The sequence below is a fragment of the Suricata suricatta genome, chromosome 7 (assembly GCF_006229205.1).
Source record: "Suricata suricatta isolate VVHF042 chromosome 7, meerkat_22Aug2017_6uvM2_HiC, whole genome shotgun sequence".
In the NCBI taxonomy this organism is placed as follows: domain Eukaryota; kingdom Metazoa; phylum Chordata; class Mammalia; order Carnivora; family Herpestidae; genus Suricata; species Suricata suricatta.
In genome coordinates, this window is record NC_043706.1 from 122510067 (window position 1) to 122537409 (window position 27343).

General features: G+C 35.7%; 1 long non-coding RNA gene across 4 annotated transcripts in view; it reads left to right on the forward strand.

Annotated features, from left to right (window-relative positions):
* Positions 1-8440: 8440 nt before the first annotated feature.
* The window catches only part of LOC115296821, a 60503-nt gene continuing 41600 nt past the window's right edge, over positions 8441-27343 (forward strand). For 3 of the 4 annotated variants that reach the window (XR_003911075.1, XR_003911076.1, XR_003911073.1), the window contains exons 1-2: positions 8465-8520; positions 16169-16241. This is a non-coding gene — a long non-coding RNA (uncharacterized LOC115296821). Of the gene's footprint in view, positions 8521-16168; positions 16242-27343 lie in introns of all 4 variants that reach the window. The other variant, XR_003911074.1, reaches the window with a different exon arrangement.

Here is a 27343-nt window from a genome sequence, read left to right on the forward strand (position 1 = left end):
CACAAAGCCCGATGTGGGGCTCAACCTCAGGAACCAAGAAATTATGACCTGAGCCAAAATCAAAACCCAGATGCCTAACTGACTGAGACACCCGGGTGCCCCAACACTGACATATTTTAAAAGCTTCTGTAGGTTTCTGAAAATTTTTCAATTTATCTTCACAGTAACAATTTAAGAAATATTCCATTTGTCAAAAGCCAAGGGCTATAAGTAAGTTTAAACTTTGTGTTTATACAGTAAAACCTTGGTTTGCGAGCATAATTTGTTTCCAAAAAATGCTTGTCATCCAAAGCACTTGGATATCAAAGCAAATTTCAAGAACCATTGGGTCAGTTGTGATCATGTGACACTCAACATCACACACTACTCATCTTGTAAAACATTGCTCATTTATCAAATTAAAATTTAGTGAAAACGTTTGCTAGTCTTGGGAAACACTTGTGGAACAAGTTACTCGCAATCCAAGGTTTTATTATTTGGTATTCATCAAAACTTTTTTGTTTACCTGTAAGTTAAATTTAAGCATTACTTTATAGAAGTTTCAATTTTGGCTTATCTATTTTGAATCATTTGCAAAATAATTTCCTATTTTAGAGCTATGTATCATGATTAGGATATTTCCTCAACCTTTTAAAATCATATATTAGTCTTAGTCTTTTTACTTATACCATTCAGAAGTGAACATTGACTGTTCTTAGTTTATTTATTATTTATGAACTATGTTTTGAATTTTTTAAGGATTCCTAAGTAATGCTCTCCTTCATCATTCCACAGGCATAGATAATGTACATAAAATTTGAGGTTCAACATATGTTGTAAATTTACTAACTATTGTGATCCCATCTAGAAAAGTAAGACAGATGGCCAACTCAGAAAAGATGTTCCAAGGACATATAAGCAATAAAGTGTTAGTACACCAAGTATATAAAGAAAATAACAAAAAAAACAAAAACTCTATGGGGTAACATAAACTGGTTACTCATAAATGAGGACAGGCTAGTGACCAATAAATACATAATAAAATATTGAACCTCAGTAGTAACACCTGAATGAGATCCATTTCACTTCCATTAGTTTGGCAGAAATTAAAGAGGCTATCATTATCAGGTGTTATGGTGGATAGTAGAAAGAGAACCACCACCTAATACTGCTAGGAATATTAATTATTTAAAATCATATGGAGAGTAATTGGGCCCCATCTTGTATAGATAAAGCATATTTACCCTCAACTCAATAATACTTTATACTTTGAGGTATAAACTTTAGAGAAACTAATGCACAGACACACAAGGACACATACAAAAGAGTGTTATTAGAAGTTCTGGTGACAAAGATAATTGAAATCACCAAAATTGTCATCAACACAAACATATACATATTCATGCAGTGGAATCCTATTAGCAGATAAACTAAAGCTGTATTTATCAACACACATAAATCTCACAAATGTAAAGTTGAATCATAAAAAACAAACTCAGAGTTTTTACTTTTGCAATTGGGAAGAACTATATGAGACCTGATGAATCTGTTGGCGATGCTTTAAAAATCATGCTTGGGATAGGTCCAGAGAGCTTTTACTATTACTCATACATTTGACTATCTCGTGAGGTTTTATCATAAAATTTAAAAAAAGGCTTGAATCTAGATTAAAAAGTAAATTCTAATTCCAGTTTCTGGTTCTATATGTAAGAAGCTTTCAAGTCACCACTGTATCTTATTATCAAGTTAAATGCTGAACAGACTGAAATGTCAACGACTTTTCTTGGATCCCTAAGAAAGGCAAGGACACAAGGCAATCCAAGATCCCCGAGATTGGAGAGACAGATAGGAGACTACAGAGGGTTATGACTTACCAGACAGAGACTAACAAGCAGAAATGACTATAGACACCAGAACCAGGATAGGAAAACCTGAACTGTGTTGCTGGAGGCTCAATGTGGACAACTCTTGAGCATTAAAAATTCCTCCAGGGGAACCCAGTCACAAGAAGACCATCAAAATAGGAGAGGTTACCTCAGGATCTCAGCCAGATTCCCACAGTAAATATAAAAGGAAAATCCACTCTTGCTTCTGGCAGAGGGAGGGGAAAAGGAACCATTTTGAAATATACCAGAGTACTCTGTTCTTAACAAGGTCTGCCCTCAGGAGAAACTAGTTAAGAGGCTAAGCTCTTGGAGTATGGGAAACATTCAATGTTAGCCCACCGTAGCCACCCTGTTGCACCTAAAGGTGTGGGGGGGAAAACGCTTTTGAGGTTCACAGTCCAGAGGCATAGGGTCGCTAAAAGACTGAAAACCAAATCATAAGACTATAGAATGTTTTCCCTGTCCTAACACCTCACTATCACATTAATAAAGACATGTTTAGGGGAGCCTGGGTGGGTCAGTCAGTAGAGCGTCCAGCTTGGGCTCAGGTAATGATCTCCTGGTTCGTGGGTTCGAGTCCCGCGTCAAGCTCTGTGCTGACAGCTAGCTCAGAGCCTGGAGCCTTCTTCAGATTCTGTGTCTCCATCTCTCTCTGATCCTCCCCTGCTCACGCTGTCTCTCTCTCTCTCTTTCTCAAAAATAAATAAAACATTTAAAAATTTAAAAAAAATTAAGACTTGTTTAAAGAAGTTCCTTTTATACAGAACATAATGCCAAGCTATCAGGAAAATATTATAAGGCATATCCAAAAGGCAACCACTATACACACATAAATTTGAAGAACTGGACATGGCAAATATGTTGGTATTATCAGACTAGAAATTTAAAATGCTTAATATGCTAAGGCTTTTACTGCATAAAGCAGACAGCACATAAGAACAGACAGGCAATGTAAGCAGAGAGTTTGACATCTAATTAAGAACCAAAAAGAAATGCTAGAGATCAAAAACACTAAAAGAAATTAAAAATGGCTTTGATGGGCTTATTATAAAGTGGACACATATGAAGGAAAGAATCTCTGGGCTGGAGGATATACCAACCGAATTCTCAAAGAATGAAAAGCAAAGGTAACAAAGCCTGAGAAAACACAATGGAAAATCCAAGGACTATGAGGCAACTAAAACAGTGTGGCATACACATAATGAGGACACCAGGAGAAAAGGAAAGAGAGAAAGGAAGAGAAGAAATATTTGAGCACGAATGACTGAGGATTTCCCCCAAATTAATGTTCAGGCACCAAACTAGAGATCCTTGAAGCCAGAAGGAAAAGACACTTTACTTTAGGGGAACAACATAAGAGTTACACCCAGGGGAGCCTGGGTGGCTCAATAAAGTAAGCATCAGACTCTTGGTTTTGGCTCAGGTCATGATCTCACAGTATGTGAGTTCAAGCCGCACATCAGGCTCTGTGCTGACAATGCAGAGCCTGCTTAGAATTCTCTCTCCCTCCCTCTCTGTCCCTCGCCTGCTTGTTATAAATAAATACATAAATAAATAAATGACTAAATAAATAAATAGCATCCAACTTCTCTTCAGAAAGCATGCAAGCAAAAAAACTAGAGTGAAATATTTAAAATGCTGAGAGAAAAATCCACAATGTAAAATTTGGTACCTTGAAAAAGTATCTTTCAAAAGTAAGGAAGAAACAGTCTTCCTCATATTAAGAACAATTTAAGGAAATTTGTTCCAATAGACTTTTCACAAAATGGAAAGGCAACTTACTGAAGAAGAGATAATATTTGTAAATCATATATATTTGACAGGGAGCTAATGTCCAAAAACAATAAAGAACTCATATAACCTAATGACAACAAACAATTTATTTGACTTAAAAATGGGCAGAATACCTGAATAGACGTTTTCCTAAAGACGAAGACGTACAAATGGCCAATGAGTACATGAAAAGACGCTCGATATCACAAATCATCAAGGAAATGCAAATTAAACCACAATGAGCTATCACTTCAAGTCCTTAAAATGAGTATTATCTAAAAGACAAAAAATAACAAAGATGTGGAGAAAAGGGAACCCTTGTGTACTGTTAGTGGAACGGAAAACAGTATGGGGTTTAGTTAAAACTAAAACTACCATGTGATCCAGATGTCCCACTTCTGGGTATTTATCTGAAGAAAACAAAAATGCTAACTCAAAAAAGATGCACACTACGTTTATTTCAGCATTATTTATAATGGCCAAGATATAAAAACAACCTACATCAACCTACATGTCCATGTCCATTGATAAACATGTGTGTGTGTGTATAATATTATTCTTCCATAAAAAATGAAATCTTGCCATTTGTATCAACAGTATGGACCTTGAGGGCATTATACTAAGTGAAATAAGTTAGATAGAAAAGGACAAATACTGTATGATCTCACTTATGTAGAATCAAAAAAAAAACCAACAAACCATAAAATAGATACTGAGAACAGGTAAGTGGTTGCAAGAGGTAGGAGTAAGGATGGTCAAAATGGGTAAATGGAGTCAAAGGTATAAACTGGATATAAAATAAATAATTCATGGGGATATAATGTATAGCAGGTAAATTATAGTTAACAATATTGTATTGCACATTTGAAAGTGGCTAAGAGAGTAAATCTTAAAGTTCTCATTACAAGAAAAAAAACTCTGTAACTACATTGTTGAATGGTGCTAACTAGACCCATGGTGATCATTTTCCAAAATATGCAAATATTGAATCATTATGTTGTATGCTTGAAACTAATATAATGTCATATGTCAATCATAACCTCAACTGAAAATAAAAAAGGATGGGTGGCTCAGTCAGTTAAGCGGCCGACTTCGATTCAGGTCATGATCTCATGGATCATGAGTTCCATCCCTGCACTGGTCTCTGTGCTCACCTCTCAGAGCCTGGAGCCTGCTTTAGATTCTGGGTCTCCCTTTCCCTCTCTTTGCCCCTCCCCTGCTTGTACTCTGTCTCTCTCTCAAAAATAAATAAATATTAGAAATATTTTTAAAGTAGGAAAGAAAAAATTTAAAGTCTTTCCTTATGCATAATCAAAAACTCAAACCATGAATATTCATATTTTGAAATATTATTAGTCAGCAATTAATGAAAGGAACTAGTGATATACTCACCACTTGGATGGATCTCGAGGGCATTTTGTTGGGTGAGAAAAGCCAGCTATAAACGGTTACATGCTACATGATTCCATTTATACAACATTCTTGAAATGACAAAATTACAGTGATGGAGCCTGAGATAAGGAATTTTCTCTGTTTTGATAAAATAGCTCTGCCTTAATTTTGGTAGTGGTTATATGAATCTATACATACAATAAGACTTTAATCATAGTACATGCCAAACAAAAGTAAACAAAGATAAGTGCATGTAAAAAGTGAAGTTTGAATAAGGTCTGTAGTGTAGTTAATAGTAATGTATCAGTGTCAGTTCCCTGACTTTGATAAAGTTCTACGTTCATGTTAGATGTTACTAATGGAGAGAGCTAAGTGGAGGGGACTCGGGTAAGCTCTGTATTGTTATTGCAAATTACCATGAGTCTTAAATATTTAAAAATAAAAAGTTATACAAAATGTTCATACTCTTTTGATTATTTGTTTCATCATGTGAAAGAGGCCTAACCACATACTGCAGAAACCACATTTCCCTTCTGCAGAAGTCTGAGCATATTTTCACAAAAACATAAACACTACATCAATAAATAGTATTAGTAAAGTCATGTAATAGTCTTTAGCAACATAAGGTTTTTGTGAAGTGCCACTAACAGATAGTGATTATGAGTGTGACTTTCCTCCCAAAGGAACTTAAGCTCACATACACAGTCACAGCAGGAATAGATTTCACGCACACTCATGTAGTGAAGAGAGAAAACGGCAGCATGGAGGAAATAGGAAAGAAGTAGAGGAGCCCTGCTCAGACATCACTGGCTGAAATCTGTTCTCCCATGATAGCATGTTTGTCTTGTTATCAATTTTAGAGATTTTTAATGATAGAAATCTATACAAACCAAGTTGCATCTGTGAAAGCCCTAATAGAATATATAAACTCCCTCTATATCTTGATTTGCATTCACTGAACCCTGAAACCACCCTCTCCATTCATTAGCTATTTTGTTGTTTCAGGAAAATCATGAAGAGAATAAAACTTAATTGGTATTTCACCTTAAGTGAGTAGATTGAATAAGAAACCAATTAGTATTTAGATAACAGAAAGTCTAAGTAGCTACTAAGCATTCAACAGAAAATCTTCTTTACTTTTCTTTCCATAACTGAAACAAGAGTATATAGCAGATCAGCATCTCAGGAATGTCTGTTATAATCCCTCTCCTGCCACTGATTTATTGCTGAAGGCACAAACAAGTGACTTAATCAGGAGTTTGAGGCATTTGCCAAATACTTGAGGCTCATTCTGTTTCGGATGCGTTGGATGTGTTTGAGAGCACTCTAGAAAACAAGCTTACCTCTAAATGGTCTAATATACTTTTATTTTGTGAAGAATAGGGAGAGAAGAAACAAATGCGAAAGACATTCTACTAAACCTGAAAGGGGTGTGTGTGTGTCTGTGTGTGTGTGTGTGTGTGTGTGTGTGTGTATGTGTGTGTGAGTGTGTGAGTGTGTGCGTGTATTCAACAGGGGCAAAATCAGTCTTTAGGACAAAAATAATGAAGGCTACTATTTATTAAACTTTGAACATTCTAGAAACATGGTTAAAACGTACAGGATAAGGATTTCTAGTTCAATATGTGGACCACCGGACTTTTACTCTACTTACCACGGCCCTAATTCTGGATGCGTTTGATTTACCAACAATGACACACCGTAGGCCAGTGCTGCTCCGGTGAGAAACAAAAAGTGGGTCTGTGGCTCCACACGCAGGTGACTAAGTGTGGGAGTATCATGAAGTATAAGGCTATTCTCATTTCCCACAACAGGATGAAGTACTCCTCTGAAGGTTGAAAGCAGCTTCCAGATCCCTCTCATGACCTCATTTATGGCCCATCTAGAATGGGGAGAGACAGAAAAGAGAGATTCCCCACAAAAATTTAAGAAATAAAAAATAAAGAGCAGTGAGAACATTAAAATTTCTCCAGCAATATATTTGCTATGGTTAGTCAGTAGCCACATGTTTCATATTTCAGAATTGTTTTCATAACCTACTGTTTCCACAGGCACTGCTTGCACTTAGGACCCAATAAGATTATAAACTTTCAATCCAATCTCAAGTGGTTTAACCTCTTTGAGCATGAACTTTTTATTCAGTAAACATGAATAATAATGGCACCTCTTGGAATTAGATGTGATGGTCTATATTTCATGAGGAATAATATCCCATCATTAGCAACTATGATTCCTGAAGACGGCTACCATTCTCCAGTTTGCTGACTAATAGAGATTGCATTGATCTTTTGGAGTCCAGTACATCAAAATATATGAGATATTCCAGTCTGACTTCAATTGGGAGTGTTCACAAGCATCAGTGGGTCCCTCATGTACATTCCAGGATTTTCTAATGGATTGGCAATTCTGTCGTCTCCTCCTACTATGATAACTGAATCCCCTAAACAGAAATAAAGAGGGAGGAAGGAAAGTTTGGATAGTTTTTCTTGAGAGGGTATATGCCATACTTTGGCACTTATTGATCACTGACTGCAGACTTCCTGTGGCACTGTGCTCTCAGTCAATACAGGGAGGGAGCATTCTGTATTCTTCACCTTTCTTCTATGCAGCCCTTAGATCATAATCACAGATTCCAAGGAAATATGCTTTCTGTCATTCCATATATCAATTGAATAAATAAAGATCATCTTTGGGGGGAAAAAAGGAGTTTTGAAGCAGTAAAGTAAATGCTGAAAGAATATAAGAAAAGAATAAAAAATGCTAAACCTTAATTTCACTGTTTCTGTTTAAATATAAGCCAATGCGTAGTGAGTATTAGATTCCTAATAATATGTTAAATATAATGTGACTGGCTTCGTGCCAGACCCTAAAGTTTAATAAATGACATTTATTTTAGTGTGTACATGCATATGTGTGTGTGGATAGATACAAAAATACACAGATACAAAAATACACAGACAAACATCTACACCCACACATACAAATACGATATCAGTAGAGTTAAAATAAATTTTCATTGTAACTTTGGAATAGACTCCCAAAGGTTGTGAAATAGCCAAGTGAGTTCTTATTATAATATTCAAAGCTCTCTAGTTAGTACGACATTTTCCATATTATAATTTAATGATATCACATATCACAACACCTCAGTTTTACCAGGAGTCAACCAATATAGGATTTCCTCTAACATGTTAAAAAAAATGTGTCTGTAAAATGTACATCATAAAGAAAGTCTTCTGTCATATGAAAAACTAATAATTTCTGGGGTGCAGGGTGGCCCAGTCAGTTGAGCCTCCAACTTCAGGCAGGTCATGATCTCATAATACATGAGTTTGAGCCCTGTGTCAGGTTCTGTGCTGATAGCTTACAGCATGGAGCCTACTTTGAGTTCTTTGTCTCCCTTTCTCTCTGCAGATCCATGACTGCATTTGGAAAAAAGCTGAGCTTCCCATGGGCTGATCCTAACCAGTGACTGAACCCCACAAGAATGGTAAGGAATACCCACTTGGGAGACATGGGACTCCTCTGAGGGACGTCTTTGGCTTGAAGGCTTTCGTGATAGATATATCAAATATTCCTTACACTATGGACATCTAGGAGACTCTCACCCAACCTTTTCTGCTTCCACTTTACTCAGGGTCAGACTCTTACTATGTCTATTTCTTCCAGCTTTCCTTGGCAAACGTTTCCACCCCCCACCCCTCAGAGAGGCGTTTCTCTCAATACAGTGCTTTTGCATTAATCGTATTTTGGTGTCTACATCTCCGAAGACAAGAGATTAACCCCAGTAGTCCCAGGAGTAATCCAATCAAGCAGGTAGTAATTTGAGACTGGCTCTTGACCATTTTTCCCCTCAAAACAGAATAATCCATCCTAGTAAAAGTTAGTGCTTGCTTGTCAGTGGTGTCTTAGGAAAACGTCATAGTAGAGGGAACTACTTCAGCAGGTGGAACAGTACAGGCACTTTCCAAAACATGGGGAAGGGACGCCTGGGAGGCTCAGTCGGTTAAGTGTACAGCTTCGGCTCAGGTCATAATCTCACTGTTCCTGGGTTTGAGTCCCCGGTCAGGCTCTGTGCTGACAGCTCAGAGCCTGGAGCCTGCTTCAGATTCTGTATCTCCCTCTCTCTCTGATTTTCCCCTGTTCGCGCTGTCTCTCTGCCTCTCAAAAATAAATAAAAAACATTAAAAAAATTTTAAAACATGGGGAAGCACAAATGCCTAAAAAGACAACAAGATTGACTGGCTACTGCTAAATGGTCTGGTTCTTCTACCCTTAGTTGACCTCTAGATATGTTAAGAAAAACTTTGGAGAGATTCACAAAAATCTATGCCAGTTACATATCCCTGACACCAGAATTTCCTCCACTTGTTTTGAATTTAGTTCAAAATTATTCTAAAATTTAATCAATTGATAGAATTATTATAGGATTTGCCTAATGATAATATCAGTGAGTTGAACTGGGGGTTGAGGGGGATCATAAAGTTTGTAATCTGAAATAACAATCATTCTTCTTTCCAAATGCTCCTCAAAGCAAGCACAATAAAAATACAGATTACTTGTAGAAAATGATAGAATGACAGTTGATTTATTAACAGCAAGAATGAAGTCAGAAGGCTGTAATTTTAGCTTCAAGGTGTTAAAATTCATAGCAATCAAAAAAGAATTCTAAACACAAAAAATATAGTGTTCAATAATGAAAGTAAACAACACAATCACCTAACAAGATCTAATGAAATGTATAGAAAATTCAACCCAAGAACTGGCGAACATCATTTTTTCAGAGTACCCATTGTATACTTGTAAGATAGGTTATAACCTGGGCCATGAACAAATCTAACAAGTTAAAAAGAATTGAGATCATAAAGAAAGTATTCTCTAAATTTAACGGGGTCAAACTAGGAATTAGTAACACAAAAACAACACTTGGAGATTAACTCACTTCTAAATAATTCATAGGTCAAAGAGAAAAACTAGAAAGAAATTGTAAAAACCCTTGGATCCGAGTGAAAATAAAAACATAAAATATAAAAATATAGTAGGATGAAATTAAGGCAGTACTGAGAGGAGAATTAACAACACTCAATGTGCACATTAGAAACAAAGAAAAGTCTCAGATAAATAATCTAGGTTCCTACCTCAAGAAACCAGAAAAATAAGAGCAAAATAAGCCCAAGACATGAAAAGAAAAAGACATAGGAGCAGAAATTAATAAAATAAAAAATTGAAAATCAATTGAAAAAAATGTTTATTTTTCAAAAAAATCTTTAAAAGATAATAATTTAAACAAAATAATTCATTGTAAACTTGGCAACATATGTAAATCATATACTAAAAATAAGCAAGGTAAGAGGAGAAGCAAAATGAAAGACTACCTTGATAGACTCCTCCTCGTCATGTAAAATGGTTTAATAGTATTTGAAGGTAGAGACTTTGACAAGTTAAATGTGGATATTTTTAACTCTAGAGAAACTACCAAAGATTAAAACAAAGTAGTACAGATAATAAGCCAAGAATGAAGATACAATGGAAATAAATTCAATTAATTCAAAAGAAGTAAAAAAAAAATGGGAAAAAGAGACTGTGTTTATGTAACAAATAAAAAACAAAATTAGCATAACAAGAAGACTATTATAAATATTATATGTAAATGGCTTAACCTTAACAGGCAAATATTATCAAAGAGGATATAAGAAAGTCTAACAAAATGCAATGAAAATCCAATTTAAATATAATCACACAGTTAAACTAAAAGTAAAAATATGAAAATAAAATAGACATACTTCCTAATATACGCCGACGCTAGGCAAAATGTGGCTGTTGAGCAATAAAAATCTGCTTTGGACGTATTAAGCATGCTAGTACTGTAAAACACAGGAGTTGCCTAAGACCAAGTAAGAAAAATAATGCAAAATATACTGCTAAAACTGAAAATTGGTAACAAAAGAGATTTCTTGAATATTGGAAAAACTAGGTAACACACATTTCTAGTTAACCTATAAGTAAAAGAAGAATTAAAAGGCAATTCCAGTATTATACCTGTCAGAGTGACTAAAATCAAAAACACATGAAACAACAAATGTTGGTAAGTATGTGGAGAAAAAGGAACCCTTGTGCACTGTTGGTGGGAACGCAAACTGGCGCAGACACTCTTAGAAAACAACATGAAGTTTCCTCAAAAATTTAAAAGTAGAACTACACTACCATGCAGTAATTGCATCATGGTTATCTACTCAAAAAATATGAAAACAATAATTCAAACGAGTATAGTCCCCCTATGTTTATAGCAGTATTATTTACAATAACTGAATTATGGAAGCAGCTCAAGTGTCCATTGATTGATGAATGGATAAGTAAGAAGTGGTGTGTGTGCATATATAATTTTATATATTATATATGTAGGGGAGAACATTATTCTCCCATAAAAATAATCAAATCTTGCCATTTGCAACAACATGGATGGAGCTAGAGTGTGAGATAAGTGAAATAAGTCAGTCAGAGACAGACAAACACCATATGATTTTACTTATATGTGGAATTGAAGAAACGAAACAAACAAGCAAAGGGGAAAAAAAGAGAAAACAAACTGATGGTTACCAGAAGAGAGGTGAGTGGGCCGAAGGGTGAAATAGGTGAAAGAGGTTAAGGAGGGCTCTTGCTTGTTGAGCACTGGATGGATAATGTATGATTGTACACCTGACATGAATGTAATACTTTATGTTGAGTATATTGGAATTAAAATAAAAACTTAAGGGAAAAAAGACAATTAAAAACATTTAAAATTGAATGCAAATGAAAAACAAAATGTAAAACTGAGTGTTTTAGTTTTCTAGGCTGCTGTTAACTAAATACTGTGTGGCTTAAAACAGAAATTTATTCTCTCACAGTTATGGAGGCCAGACTCCCAAATCAAAGCTTTGGGAGGGCCATGCTCCATCTGAAGGCTCAAGGGAAGAACACTTACTTGCCTTTTCCTAGCCTCTGGTGACTCCAGATAAGCTAGTGTGTTGTTTTTGTTTTTGTTTTTTTGGTTTATAGCTACATAACTTTAATTTCTGACTCTTTTGTATGGCCTTCTTCCCTGTGTTTCTCAAGCTAAATCTCCTTCCTCTTTCTGTTTTAATGACACCAGTCATTGGATTTAGGGCTCACCATAGTCCAGTATGATGACTTTGGTTTAATTTGATTATATTGCAAAGTATCTACTTACAAATAAGGTCACATTTATAGTTACCAGGTATTAAAACCTCAACAAATCTTTTTGGGTATGCAGTTCAACACCTTACAGTGGTATTGACCTAAATTAGTACTTAGGAATTTTTTAACATTAATTGCATTATTATAAAAGAAGTTTCAAATCCATGAACCTGTTTATCACTTGAAGAAACAAGCAAAATAAAACCCAAGGCAAGCAAATAGAAGAAAATAACTAAGAGTAGAAAGAAATGAAATAGAAAGAAAACCAGAAAGAATGTCAATGAAGCCAAAAACTGGGTCCTTGAAATAATTAGTACCTTCAATTAATATCTAGCCAGATTGGTGGTTTTCAACTGGAAGGGGTTTTTCCCCCAGATGGCATTAGTCAATGTCTGGAAATATTTTTGTTTTCAAGGGGGACGTGCTTCTGACATCTAGTGGATACAGGCTAGAGATGCTGACAAATATTCTACAATGCACAGGGCAGTCCCCACTAGGATTTTCCTGTCCAAATTGTCACTAGTTCCAGACTGACAGGAATGAAAGAGCATCATAACTACAGTTTCCATAGACTTCTAAATAATAAAAATAACACTAACAACTTTATTCTAATAAATTTATTTTTTTATTTTTTTAAATGTTTTATTTATTTTTGAGACAGAGAGATTCAGAGCATGAGCAGGGAGGGGCAGAGAGAGAGGGAGACACAGAATCGGAAGCAGGCTTCAGGCTCTGAGCTGTCAGCACAGAGCCTGATGTGGGACTCAAACCCAGGAACGTGAGATCATGACCTGGGCCGAAGTCAGAGGCTTAACTGACTGAGCCACCCAGGTGCCCCTATTCTAATAAATTTAACAACTTAGATGAAATGGACGGATTCTGAAAGTCAGGAACTACCAAAGCTCACTAAAGAAGAAACAGCCAAAATAGTCTTGCATCTATTAAAAATTACATTTGTTAAAAAGTTCCAAAAATTCAAGAAAAAAAAATCACTTCTCTGATAAACCTGTTAAGGAGAAATTATGACAATTCTGCATAAACTCCTCCAGGCCAAAGAGGAATATAAACTACCCCTCAAAAGAATTTTAGTTTCTAATTCCACGTGAAACGGTCTGGAAGTCCTCACTTGGTCTTAACAAAGAAAATACTTAGCAGACTGAAAAATTAACATTATGTTTTGGATCCAGAAGAGAGAGTATGGGAAAAAAAAAACAATTGCCTTCTCTAAAACTAGAGATACAGACAGGCAAATGCAGGGAGTCAAGACTCACCAAAGCAGAAACTCATGAGCAGAAACCAACTTGGGAACTAAGATACAACAAGACAAAACAATATAACCCCAAACTGTAACTGATGAATTTCTGGAGGCTGAGTGTGGACAGGTCTAGGTGTTAAAAACTCCAAGAGAGCCACACAAGGCTGTAATATTTACCTCCAAGAGGTTGACCAAATCCTCACAGTAAATATTGGAGAAAAGTCCCCTTGGGCTTCCAGCAGGAAGAGGGGGAAAAGAACAATTTTGAAACTGACCATAGCACTGTGTTCTTCTTCAAAGGCCTGTCCTCAGTTAACCTGAGCCTGACCTGCTGGGTATGATCAGAGCCTCACTGACCTGATGGAAAGGACATACTCAACTCAAGTCCCCTCTAGTCTTCCGCTAGGAGAAAGGAAGCAATCAACTTCAGCCCACTCCTGTCATTCAGTCTCATCTACAGGGTCCGAATAAAAACCTGAAACATGTATAGGAAGGCAGAGTCCAGAGGCAAAGAGTCGCTAAAAGACTGAGACCGAATCACAGGTGTAGACACTTCCTCCGCCCCAACTCCTCACTGGCACTAAAGGCCTATTTAGAGCAGTTCTCCTACTCATAATAACATGTCTGGATGTCAAGTAAACTTACAAATTATTATAAATATTAATTTGAATTTTATAACTTGTTAATACAGCAAAAGATAATATTTTATACAATCCATTATAAAAACACGACTTTTTTGATTGATTACATCACCAGAAATCATTGGAACATTAGGGATTTAGACTTTCAGATCCTAAGAGTAACCACTCTTTCATCTAAGAGAATGTGAACATAATTGAAAACAAAATGCTAGAGAGTAAATTCTGGAGTAAAACTGTGGACAGAAATAAATAAAGTATCATAGCTCTTTTAAAGGGTTAAGTAAATGAACAGTGCTGTAATGCATCACTACAAACTATTAGAGTTTTCTTGATAGAACTGAAGAAAACTTTGATACTAACATGTTTATTCATTTCAATATCATTCTGAATTTTAGTGATTTACCTCCATCCATTTACTGCAATTAAGGACTCAATACCTAATTGTGTAGTGGGTGGCTCAGTTGGTTAAGTGTCCAACTTCATCTCAAGTCACGAACTCACAGTTTGTGGGTTTGAGGCCACCTCCTGTTCTGTGCTAACAGCTCAGAGCCTGGAGCCTGCCTAAGATTCTGTGTCTCTCTTTCTCTCTCTGTCTCTCTCCCATTTGTGCACATGTGCTCTCTCTCTCTCAAAAATAAATAAACATTTTTAGAAAAAGAACACAATACCAGTTGAAAAGAAAAAAATGTCAAAAAGCCATCCCTTCCCTCGCATTTAGAATAATATAAAAAACAAGTGAGATTCTTATTTTCAACAAGTGGATGTTTAATTATGTGTATCCCGGGCAAAAAAACTCAATATTTTCTAGTATGCTATTGTTTTATGATGATAGTCTGGGGGTGTTGTCCTACATAACTATTTAGCTTGAAAACAATTGATAAAAAAAGTATAAAATTTTGTGAAATGTAGTACTTTATAGAAATGATTTTCAAAATATTGTAAAATAGTTCCTTTTAATGGAAAATGGAACATTTGTTAAAGTAAATAATGTTCACATTAATATAAATGATTTCAAGGAGAATAACAATGTATTTATTATTCACTGCTGTCCTTAAGAGACTTTGTGAATTACCACAAAGTCCTCTTAAGTATATTGTTTACATCATCTACAAAAAATAATTTAGGAGACACAAAGAAAAAATTCAAAAAGAGCAAACAAAAAAATATAACCCTAATTCTTTCATATACATATTATATGTATATATGCATATCACACACATACGTATCTTAGTGGAAATGCATGAGGACAAAACACTGTAGATAATCTCAATTCACCAGTTTGACACATTTGTCACACGAAATCCCACATATAAGCAGTCTTTGATTTTCAGGGATGAAAATAGAAATGCTTAGCCAGTTATTACCACCTTATCAATTCATGACACTCACAGCAGAACTAATGTGAATTTATGAATTTATTTTATTCTGCTTTTGACAAGTAATGCATAAAGCTTCCACTTTTTTCTCAGATGTTTTCTTAGTCTGTGTGGGTTTTTATAATAGAACACCATAAACCAGATAGCTTATAAACAACAGAAATTTATTGCTCACAGTTCTGGAAGCTGAGAAGTCCAAGATCAAGGTGCTGACAGATCAGGCACCTGGTGAGAGTAAGCTTCCTGGTTCACAGAGAATTGTCTTTCCACTGTGTCCTCACCCGGTAGGAGAGCAAAGGAGCGCTCTGGAGCAGCTTTTATAAGAGAACTAATCCCATTCATGAGGTCTCTAACCTCCATGATTTAATCACTGCCCAAAGGCTTCACCTCAAAGTATCATCACTCTGGGTATTAGGATCCAACATATGAATTGGGAAGGCGGGGGAGACACAAGCTTTCAGGCCATAGCAGGTGCATTTTCCTACAAAGTTCCCACTTCCCCACATCCCAGAGATTCGCGCCGTGTGAGTTATTGAAAGCCTTTCAACTTAATAAAATTGTAGCAGGGAAAAAAACGAATGATTTTGCCATTTGGTACATATAATAGGCAAGGTGAGATGCCTGTAAATGTCACTGCAGGGAAAGATACATCTCTGCCATGTCTTCTAGGAACTTTTACATTAACAAGAAGACAAGCAGATGAGCATTTCAACCATTACAACACTGGGATGCTACAAGAGATGTAAGTTCCGTACAGAGCACTTCAGACGCCCCCCAAGATTATTACTAACTTCAGCCTTCGCAGAGGTGAAGGGTAAGATATCTGAGAACTGATCCTGTACAGTCAGGAAGGATGAGATCTTTGCAGGGAAATCTCCTGCCCCTTTCAGGAAAAATGGTTTATTCAAAGTGTGAGGCAAAAGTAATCCTGGCATCATAGGAGTGACATGTTTTTCAGTGTAACTAGATTATGTCAGAGAATAGTGAAAAACGAGGCTGGCAGGATAGAAAGTGATCTGCTCATGGTCTAGAGTAGAGGCATCAGTTGGGCTGATTAAGAGATTGCAAGTGAATGACCATACTTGCATTTCACATAAGTGATACTAGTGCCTGTGGATAACACATTAAGAAGGAAATGTGAATGGAAACTATTGAGAGCTCTAAAATGGAAGGAGAATGGATAGTGTGTGGCTCAAACATGTTAAGAAATGAATGGATAGCATGTGGCTCAAAGAAGTTAGGACATGAAATAAAAATAAATATTCTTTTTCAGAATGAGAGAACAAATTTATGATTCTAAGTTGAGTCCAATTTCTTGATGTCAGTTGTTTCTAGAAAACGGTTCTGTTGTAAACCTTATGAAATGAATATATATTCTTACCAGAGGATTACTTAACAGATTACTTAACAGAACAATACCTTTCTAGATATAGAAGATCTCATATACTTGCTTTAAAATTAACTTCATTTCTGCTTTTAGAATCCATATTCCATTCAGTCATTTAAATCATTTAAAAATAACTGATTTAAAAAAGATTTATTTCATAAAAATTGCAATCCATTTATCTAACAAAAGGGTCTGCAAAGTTTTTCTGTTAATGGCAAGGCACTAGACACTTAGGCTTTGCTGTCCAAGAGGCAAAATCAAGGATATTATGTGGAACAGAGATACAAAGAAAGTACATTTCCACAAAGATTTAATTTCAAACATTCAAAATTTTACTCACACATACAAAAATTTAATTTTATATCATTTTAACTTTTCACTAAATAGTATTCTGTCAATTTTTTCCCCAGCCATTTCAGAACATGAAAACCATTCTTACCTCACATCTGTACAAAAAGGGGCAGTGGGCTGGGTTTGACCCTCTAGCTGGAGTTTGCTCTTTCCTGCCCTAAAAGCAAAATGAATCACTCCCTTTGAGACAACATACCATTCAAGAGAAATTGAAATTTTGATAGTGAACTGTAACAATAGGTAAAAGAATAGCATGCTCAAAGAAGTGTTACCATATACACGTTCAAGAGCATGCATGCAATGTGCAGTCATTTGAAAAAAATAAAACAATTAATGTGAATGAAAGGCAATTCATGAAAGGAAAACAATCCTTATTTAAAAGCAGAAGAATGGCTTAATGTTTAATTCCATTATTTGGAATAATATATAGTGAAAGAAAACCAGCAAACTAGAATACACTTCTCAAAGTATAATGAGATGTCACTGAGACTTGTAAAAAAAAATGCACATGAAAAACCACTAAGGAAACTCTTTCTGAATCCTAACTCTCATGATTTGTTGTATTAATTATGAAATTTGGACTGAAACTATAAAGAAGAAATAATTCAAGTAATATGCATTATTTATGGTAAGGCACTGTATCATATGACATTCAATTTAACATCTTTGGTTACAATGTTATTTTTTAAGCTACTTAAATACCATCTTAGTACTTTATACTTGCATGCCATAAAATTATTTGTTTACAATGAATGGTGTTTGTTTCATTTCTACATTAAATTGGTCTTCAAGCCTTTGGCTAATAAGAGAATTATTTATTAGAGTATTCTTTAATGTTAAATTTTGATTTTATTTTTATTTTTTCCATTTAAAAAATAGAAAACTTCAAGGAAAAAAATCAATAATGTGAAAACTGCTCAAAGGTGAATTTATATATTCTATTCTTCTCCCATAAGAGAATTAAAAACAGTTTATTCATATTTAATGACCTCAAAAAGTATAAGTTTAAATGAAGAAACACTAACTCAAATTGCACATTTGTAATCCATTCACTTCAAAAAGTTATTCTGTTTTGCTTCAAAATAAATATGCTCTATATGTGATGTTTATTAGCTTTCTAAATTAATCCGCACCGTGCAGAGAAGCATCTAGTGAATCAAGGCCATTAAATCGTCACAGGGAAGGCTTATTTGGCTTTACAGCACAGGCAGGAATAAGATATCCAACAGGATGCTCTATATGGTGCCTTTCAAGGTAGTTACTAGATGCCAACTTCTCCCTTCAATCCAGCTGCTGCTCAATTGGAACACACATGTCATTTCTGAGCATCACAAAATCCCAGCTTTAGTATCATGATAGAAGCATTTCTCTCTTGTTTTTCTAATCAAATACCACACAAATTTAAAACCAGTAAAGTAGAGGGGAGCCTGGGTGGCTCAGTCCACTGAACATCCGACTTTGGCTCAGGGTCATGATCTCATGGTTTATGGACTCCAGTCCCATGTGCTTTGGGCTGACAGCATGGAGCCTGCTTCAGATTCTCTCTCTCTCTGTCTCTCTCTCTGTCTCTCTCTCTCTCTGTCTCTCTCTCTCTCTGTCTCTCTCTCTGTCTCTCTCTCTGCCCCTCCCCAGCTCATTCTCTCTCTCTCTCTCTCTCTCTCTCTCTCTCTCTCTCTCTCTCCCTCCCTCAAAAATAAACATTAAAACCAGTAAAGAGCAAACTTTAAAAAATAAAAGTTGCTTAATGAAATGTCATAAATCAGAAAAAGTATGTTATCAGTCAAAATATTTGTTGTACTAGAATTAATGAAGAGCTACCATAACTTAATGCTTACCACACACCAGCAATGTGCATGACACATTACATGCAAAATCTCCTTTAATACACATAATCTTATAGAACTGATATACTACATCAACTTTATAGATGATGAATTTGAGGAAAGTTTAAGTGATTTCAGGTAAATAGCCGATATGTAATAGGTACTGAATTTGCATGTAGGTGTTATTCTAAGTCATCCACCATGCTGTATTTGGCATGCAAAAATCCCTCAAATCACTAAATCATGGATATTATTTACCTGTCTTTGCAGAAAATTACAACCTAACACAATTACCAAAAAAAAAAAAAAGAGGAGATGGAGACTCCAGGAAATAAAGACCTTTGTCCTTCTTACAGTTTATTTTATTAGATCTAAGACATCATTCCAAAACCATCCTGAAAATTATTCTGTGATTAAATGCACAGATAGCTTTCCCAGGCAAATTTTTAAAATTTTATTTATTTATTTATTTATTTATTTATTTATTTATTTATTATTTCTTTATTTCTGAGAGAGAGAGACAGTGAAACAGAGTGCAATCAGGGGACAAACAGAGAGACAGAGAGAGAGAGAGAGAGAGAGAGAGAATCGGAAGCAGGATCTGTCAGCACAGAGCCCCACAGGGGCGGAGGGAGGTGGGGGCTTGAACCCATGAACTGTGAGTTCATGACCTGGGCCTAAGTCGGACGGTCAACTGACTGAACCACCCACACGACCTATCCAGGTTAATGTTAAAATAAATTTTAACTAAACCTAGATGCAGATTATACAAATGTAAGAATTAAACATCATTAAAGAGATATTACAAAAGATATTCACATCACAACCAGTTAATACCGACAGGAAAGAATTACCAACTGAATGAGACTTTTTCCTAATTAATCAAAGTTACACTTGTATCTTCTGGGTCATATACTGAATGGAGAGAGGAAAACTTTGTTTTAGAGGATAAATTCACAGGTAAAGGGCCACATGTATGTGGACGTGGATCTGAGGATTACAAATAGGAGATAAGTAATGACTAGAGGAATGGCTACTTCTTTAAAACCAAAAATGGCAAAAGGTCTTTCTGTGCCAGTTGTTTGTGACAATATTAAAATTTTAAGAATAAGTATATACATAGAGTCATGTGCAGTATAAGTGTAAAACTTTATTATTATCTTCAGGAGTGCCTGCTCCAATTATTAAAAGGATACAACAGAATATGGGGTAAAGGAAATTCCATAATGTTTTAACTTTATTAGGTTATTAGAATGAGCTTGCTTTTGCGGAAAGTGAATCATTTCTTTCAGTGTTAAACTACGTAATTTTTACGAACAATAGGAAATTAAACAGGGTTCAGTTCTGAGGTTATAAAATTCACTAGAATCTCTGTGGCCTCACTAACTCACCTGAGTCTTTTTGGCCTTTTTGGCATCACCAAGTAAAGAAATGAACAGGTTAAACCAACAGATAAACAAATAACCCTAGTTTTATGTACAACCTTCTTGATTCTTTTGACAAAAATTTGGTCTTCAACATCTACTGTAAGCCCATCCATCTTTGATGGTTTAGACAACTGAATGCCTTGTCAGGATTATCTGGAATTGTCCACAGGTCAGTTACTGAATATATTTCTGAAACTTCCCTTAGCTAATTAGAGCATTCCATCAAACTCCAAAAAGGCACTAAGTCTGCTATTTAAAACAGAATTAAGGTATGCACTGTTGCTCCTGTTACTATATAATTCAAGCAAAGAGTCTTGAAATATATTTGCCCAACCAGAAAACATGTGAAAATTATTTTGATTCTCTTCTCCCAGCAATATGCAAGTTTGAAAGAGAAGTGAAGTTATCTTTCATGTCATATTGATTGCTTTTGGCTTTCATGGACTCAAACAGGGTAGATCAATGTGGGATTTTGCACTTTGCTAGAAACAACTTCAGCAAAACATGTTATTATTAGCTTCATCTGCAATTATAATTTTAAAGCCACACTTTGCTGGAGCAGGAAGAGAAGCCAAGGAAAACAGAAACCATAAATGAGAGACAGCCTGGTTGTGGATTCAGTGTCTGAAATTTTTCAGTTCATTGGATTCAAGTTGCCTTTTCCCAGCACCCTTTATGAATGAACGAAGTGACTGCTTTAAAGGAATGTTAAATTTGGGAAATTACTTTTATTTATCAACAATATACTGCAACATACTTCATCACTGCAAAAGAAATTGTTTACATTGTTCCCATTTAACCCCCTTTATAAATATATAAAATAACTGTTGTTATCATCCAGTTATAATACTGAGTAGTGCCCTAATTTCCTTGTGCCCAGCAATGTCGTTGGTAACAAATGTATTTAATCAAACTACATGACCCTCTACTAAACCCTTTGTAATCAAGGACACAGGATTTTTAGCTCACAGCAGTGGTCTTTCTTCCAAGTTAGTTCAGAGCTTGGGGTTTGTAGGATAACTTCTGGGGCTTTTATTTATGAAACATATAAATAGAGTTAAATTATCAAAATTTTTATTTTTATTTTGCCTTCCAAGTTCAAAAGATTGATCTATCTATCCATCCATCTATCTATCTAACTATCTATCTATCTATCTATCTATCTATCTATCTATCTAGCATACGTGAAGTATCCGTAAGTTAGGTATCCGTCAGCTTAGTCGGCTGAAGTGTCGGCCTTTGGTTTGGGCTCAAGCCGTGTCATAAAGTATTTGGTCAATTGCTTATACTCCCAGCTTCATTTCATACCAATTTTTGATTTCCCTGCTTATCCTTGATTGAGCCATGCTAAGTTTTTCTCTCATTTCCTCAAAAGTGACAAAAATTTCCTATCTCAAGATCTTTGAATGGAATATTCTTTTCCGAACTCTTCACCTAGAAAAATTATACAAGGGATGCTGCTTGATCGTGGTCACTCCAAAGAGGCTTCCTTTGACCCCTACACTAAATTCCCAATCACATGTATTTTGTCATGTTTATCAGGTTGTTTTTGCTTGCATATGCTTATGTGACAATGTGTTTACTATTATTTCTTTAATGTTTATTTCACAAAACTGGACTTTCATAACAGTAAGGAGACACATTAGCTCACGTGAAAGCAAGACCGGAGGTAGGTCAGACTTCAAGGTTGTTTGTCCCAGTGAAAAATCAGATTGTAGAATGACTGCCAGTACTTCTTATCCCCTTGCTTTTATATTTAGCAGGAGGAAGGGAGCTGGTTTGCAGAGACTTAAAACCAAGGGAAAACTTCCCCAAAGATTCCAGAAAACCTAATCTGCTGAACAACATTGGATCACAAACTTATTCTTGAGTTGATCATTGGATGTATTTTAGTCCAGTCTGAACCATCCTTGGAATTAAGGGGGGAATCACATTTCCCTGAGGCAGCATAAGTACATGGGAGAGAAATATGTACATAAAGTAAGTTAGCATTCTATTATAAAGAAGAAAGAGGATGCTGGGTAAACAGATAGCAATATCCACCCCCATTACAGCATTGCAGAACTTGTTTATCTTGTTTAAACTGTATAATGCTGTCATCATGATTACTTTTAATGTTGTAAAATGTCATGATCCCATTATTTACTATTTGAGTTAAACCAACAAATGTCATTCTGACTACCTTGCAGGATGAGAATTTAGATACACTTTTATATGTAGCCAGAAGCATATTTCCCATCCAAAACTGCCTATTAAACTTATTTCCAAAATCCGTGTCCCTCACACAAAGGTTGAACATGAATAATGCATGATGTTATCTATCAGGAAAGTTGTCTCAATCCAACACTCTGAAAAATTCAGTTTACCCAGCAATTAAGAGGTAAATTCTAGAACAGGGAATTGGAAAATAGATGTCAAATCATGTACAATTAAAACATCATTAATTCTGCATAGGATTTATGCAGCCCATGTTTGTACAACATAATAGTTAACTATGAAGCTGTAAGAACGTAAGATTCTAAGGTAGAGAAGCTCAGTAGAGAAGAAGGGCATATCTGTGCTTTGCCTGGTCTATCCCAAGGTCACAGAAGCATGAGTCAAACTGCATCTGAGGATCCATTCACTAGAGCCAGTGGGGTAGCACATTGGGTCTGCAGGAGGTTGGATTAAAATGAAACATTAGAGGCTCAAATTCTGCCCTTAGGTCAGCCCAGCTCCAGCAGCCTGAGCTGACTTTGCTCAGTGAGGGAGGAAAATCTAACTCAGAGTGACAATTTAAACTAAAATGAAGTACCTTGTAAGCTCCTCTCCAAAACAGAGAAAACGATTAAAACCAACAATATAGAAACAATTTATGTTTGAAGGAATTAGTAGAGATGAGTAAGCTTTCATAAGACACATGCATTTGACATCAGCAATTTCAAGAAGTACAACTAATCAACTTTGAAAACAGAAAATCTGTGTACACATGCAAGCATGGTTACACACACATACACAAGCACACTTGAAGTTAGCTCCATTGTAGCTGTTAGTAACAGTACCCAGGGTCTCTGGATAAAGAAGAGAAATTATAAATTATAAAAAAAAAAACCGTGAAAATTCAAAATTGATTTTTATAGGTCAGATGCTACCTTTTTGCCATATATTATGACTCATCACTACCATGGGGAAGTTCATAACTGGCTGTGAGGTTCCACAGACCTAGCTTAACACCATCATTTCATGGCTCCATTTCTTCAAACCAAATCTCTTATCCAAATTCCTTTCTCATCTTTCCAAAACAGCTCTACTGGGGACTAGCAGATGGTTCACCATTTCTTAATTCGTTATTATACAGAATAATGGAATTCTTGCTTTTCTCAGTTTTCTTCACTAAGATTAGATAGGACCTACCCTTTCATTATCACTTTCCCTTAGATTAAACTCCCACTTTTTCTAACATGGAGATGTATTTTCAGTTGCTATTATTTTAGATCGCATCTTTTCTTCTCTGATGCATACTTTCTACAGATGAGAAAATTGAGAGGCAGAGCTCATGTAACTTGTACAGATCACATAGATTTCAGAGTCTACTGTCTTTCCATTTATCACTGATTTGAAACCAGTTTAGCAAACGAGAAGAGGACCCACACATTAACAGACCCTTATGCTAATATTCAGGGGGAAAGCCATTACATGGACTCCATACATTCAACACCATAAATATGATTGAGCACCAGCAATACTCAAGTAAACAAGAGAAGCAGAGCCTTGTTATTATAAGGTTATCTTCTACTAGAAGATACAGACACTGGACAAATAATGATATAATACAATTAGTGCTAAGTGCTATGAAGGGAAAGAACAAGAAGCTGTAATCCAGTAGTACAGAAGACCTATTTGAGAATGCAATAATCTATTACATATTCTTTGAATACACAACATAAAATTCCCAGAAATTTTTAATGTCCTAAATACAGTTTTTAAAAAAACTCTCAAGAACTACATGAGTCCAATAGACATATGTAACTACCTCTCTAGTCTCCTAATTCTGTTCTTCTCAATTTAGGCATATAAAACAATTGTCAAACAATTTAGGCATATAAAAACTAGCAAGCAAAAAGTACAGGTAACCGCTCTGAATGAATCACTTGCATTCTTTGGTCTCTACTCTCCAAGCTGGGTACTAGGAGCTTAGTTTGAAACAATGTACTTATACTGAGATTCTTCTCAGAGATTTCCAGGGGATAGCTGGGGCTTCATTGCTACTTTGCTTTCCTTTGTTACAAGGTTTTGTATTGCACGTCTTTCCTCCAGAGAGATTTTATGGAGCCTTTTGTTGCAAAGCAGAATAATACTGGTATTGTATGCCGCTTTTAATGCAAGCTGTATTTTGCTTAACTTCTCTGAGAGGATTTACTGTGCACAGAGTATGAAGCAGTTGTGAATGCTGTGCCTTTGTCTAAATACCGTCCTATTTAATTACTTTTTTGTTATTTTTTTCCCTGAAAATGTCAGTAAACTGTCTTGCATCTGTAAATCATAAGACTAATTCTTTGTTTTCATTCTGGTAACACATTGCAATAAATACTACTTCCCACACATGATATCCTATCACAGGGCATCAAGCGGGGATCATGCTAAGAGCACACGCACTGTGCCTGTGGTTGCAGTCATGAGACCCTAATGCATTTCCCAGGTCAGTCCCTTCTCTTACCACAGACCATTCACCACCTAACACGTGTCGAGACCCAAGCCTTCTCCTTCATAGAGAAAATTTGAACTTCCAGATGGGAATTCTTTATCTTTTCTCCTCTAACCCTTGTTGCATCTGCACTCAATTCCCCCTGCCTTTCAACTGTTACAAAGCAAACATTACCTAACCTAAAGCCAGGATGACTCTCTGCTCCGGATCTCATACCCTTCAGTCTTTCCAGAAAAACACATGTCCTTCATCTTCTCTGCTCTTTCCTCTCATCTTCATCTCTTGCTTCCTACTCAATCAGTCCTATTGCCTTTTTCATGTAAAATAAATAAATACACAGAACAAAAAAAAAAAAACCGCTTTCAATCTACATCATCTAACAATTGCCTTATCTCATCCTACACCTGCCAGGCCAAACATCTCATAGTAAAACTTATTAATTCAATTTTATGACATAGATATGTATTAATTCAATTCAATTAATTCAATTAATCAATTTAATTCAAATATTGATTCAATTTTCTGACAAATATATATATACATATATACATATGTATGTATATATGTATATATGTATATATATATTTAACCCAACTAACTTTTTGTGTCTTACTATATAGCTTGTCATGGACTAAATGTTTGTGTTCCCCAAAATTCATATGTGGAATCCCTAAACCCCCAGTGGGTCTGTATTTGGAATAGGCTCTCTAAAGGAGTAATTTAATTTAAATAATGTCATAAGGGTGGGACCTGACCCAACACGATCAGGGCTTCTATGACAAGAGACACCAGAGAGCTCCTTCTCACTCTGCATATGCGGAAGAAAGCCATGTGAGGACACATTGAGAAGGTGGCTATGTGTATCAGTTAGGAGAAGAGTAGTCTCATCAGAAACTAATCTGCTAGCAACTTGATCTGGGACTTCCAGCCTCTAGAGTATCAGAAAATACATTTCTGTTTTTTAAGCCACCTAATCTGGGGTTTTTTGTTACAGCAGGCCAAGCACACTAATACCCAACTCTTGGAACAGTCAATAAATCACCATATTATACATCCAGTGGGCATACCTTCAGTCCTTATGATACATAAACTGTTTCATTTATGTTGACTGATCAAATACTTTTGAATACCTACCACTCACCAAAGAATACAGAAATTGGAGGTCTTATATTCTAGTAAGTGGAAAACGAACAAAAACATCAAACTGTTTGATGATATCAAACATCAAAATGGTGTTATTTATAGGATAACACCATAATCATATTTTCATTTACAAAGGGAACTCTGGGCTCACAACAGGATAGAGTAATGAGTTGGGAAAGTTTGTTCCTATAAAAGAACAAAAATGATATCAGATAATGATAAGTTCTATGATGACAATAATTTTATTAGTCACTCTAGTCCCTTAAAACACTTTTGTTCTTAAATTATTCCAGCTTCCCCCCTCCCCAATCTCTGGTGATTTGTTTTTCTCTCAGGCTCATGTTCTGGCTTGTGTTCTCTTAACCATAATTTGGATATTGATAGTCTTCTAATCTTGATCTTGAGCATTATCATCTTCAAATATAACATTCCATTTTTTACTGTATTGCAAATTACTCTAAATTTATACCTGCAGCTAAGACCCTTCCTAGGGGATGTACATAACCATATCTTCCCTTGGATATCTTAAATGCATTTCACCCTGGGTTTTTTTTCCAACAAGCCTGATGACATCTTAGAATGTCATCATTCTTGTCATCAGCCACCATAAAAAATTAATCATTCCTTCAAATCCTAAATACCATCCAAAACAACTCCAATCTTCATTGTTTCTTGACTACACTGCTAGAAATCCCCCCAAATAGTCTCCTTCTCCCCCAACACATTATTCTATCCTGTTGTGGGCCCAGGGTTTTCTTTGTAAATGAAAATATGATTATGGTGTTATCTTATAAAAGACACATCCTGCTGCTTGATTTTGGCTCAGACCATGGTCTCATAGTTCTTGAGTTTGAACCCAGCATTCGGCTCAGCACTGACAGTGGAGATTCTGCTTGAGATTCCCTCTCTCTCTCTCTCTCTCTCTCTCTCTCTCTCTCTCTCTCTCAAATAAATAAATAAATTTGAAAACAATATTCTAAAAGATGCAAAACATCATTAGAATCTTCTAAAATGTTATTTTATAGCCTC